The following is a 1,865-nucleotide window of genomic DNA, read 5'->3' on the forward strand; positions in this document are numbered from 1 at the left end:
GTTTAGAATTAACTAAACTATGTTCTAGTGATTACAAGTTTAAACCTTCGAATAAGATAGCTTTATATGTATGAATCGAATGATGTTATGAACATCATTACTACCTTAAGTTCCTTGGATAAACCTACTGGAAAAGAGAAAAATGGATCTAGCTTTAACGGATCCTTGGATGGCTCGAAGTTCTTGAAGCAGAATCATGACACGAAAACAAGTTCAAGTAAGATCATCACTTGAAATAAAATTGTTATAGTTATAGAAATTGAACCAAAGTTTGAATATGATTATTACCTTGTATTAGAATGATAACCTACTGTAAGAAACAAAGATTTCTTGAGGTTGGATGATTACCTTACAAGATTGGAAGTGAGCTAGCAAACTTGAAAGTATTCTTGATTTTATGTAACTAGAACTTGTAAAATATATGAAGAATACTTAGAACTTGAAGATAGAACTTGAGAGAGATCAATTATATGAAGAAAATTGAAGAATGAAAGTGTTTGTAGGTGTTTTTGGTCATTGGTGTATGTATTAGATATAAAGGATATGTAATTTTGTTTTCATGTAAATAAGTCATGAATGATTACTCATATTTTTGTAATTTTATGAGATATTTCATGCTAGTTGCCAAATGATGGTTCTCACATGTGTTAAGTGACTCACATGGGCTGCGAAGAGCTGATCATTGGAGTGTATATACCAATAGTACATACATCTAAAAAGCTGTGTATTGTACGAGTACGAATACTGGTGCATACGAGTACAATTGTTGATGAAACTAAACGAGGATGTAATTGTAAGCGTTTTTGTTAAGTAGAAGTATTTTGATAAGTGTCTTGAAGTCTTTCAAAAGTGTATGAATACATATTAAAACACTACATGTATATACATTTTAACTGAGTCGTTAAGTCATCGTTAGTCGTTACATGTAAATGTTGTTTTGAAACCTTTAGGTTAACGATCTTGTTGAATGTTGTTAACCCATTGTTTATTATAACAAATGAGATGTTAAATTGTTATATTATCATGATATTATGATATATAATATATCTTAGTATGATATATATACAGTTAAATGTCGTTACAACGATAATCGTTACATATATGTCTCGTTTCGAAATCATTAAGTTAGTAGTCTTATTTTTACATATCTATTTCATTGTTAATACACTTAATAATATATATACTTATCATTTAACATAATTAACCAAGTGTATCAATATCTTAATATGATTCATATGTACCTAGTAAGACGTTGTTATAACGATAATCGTTATATATATCGTTTTCGAGTTTCTTAACTTAATAGTCTCATTTTTATGTATATAACTCATTGTTAAAATACCTAATGAGATACATACTTATAATAAAATCATGTTAACTATATATATAACCATATATATGTCATCGTATAGTTTTTACAAGTTTTAACGTTCGTGAATCACCGGTCAACTTGGGTGGTCAATTGTCTATATGAAACCTATTTCAATTAATCAAGTCTTAACAAGTTTGATTGCTTAACATGTTGGAAACACTTAATCATGTAAATAACAATTTCATTTAATATATATATAAACATGGAAAAGTTCGGGTCACTACATCAAGTGCTCAACAACTTAGAATATTTTTATTAAAACGTTTATATATGAAATCTTGTGGTCTATATTTATAATGCTGCCAGCATTAAACCTATATCTCACCAACTTTATGTTGACGTTTTAAGCATGTTTATTCTCAGGTGATAACTAAAAGCTTCCGCTGCAACATGTTGAATTTAAGCAAGATCTTGAGTATGCATATTTGTGTCAAAAATAAAACTGCATATCGGAGGATTTGTAATGTAAAATATGTTGGAAGTCGTATTGTTA

Source organism: Rutidosis leptorrhynchoides, chromosome 2, assembly GCF_046630445.1.
Source record: "Rutidosis leptorrhynchoides isolate AG116_Rl617_1_P2 chromosome 2, CSIRO_AGI_Rlap_v1, whole genome shotgun sequence".
NCBI classification, from domain to species: Eukaryota; Viridiplantae; Streptophyta; class Magnoliopsida; order Asterales; family Asteraceae; genus Rutidosis; species Rutidosis leptorrhynchoides.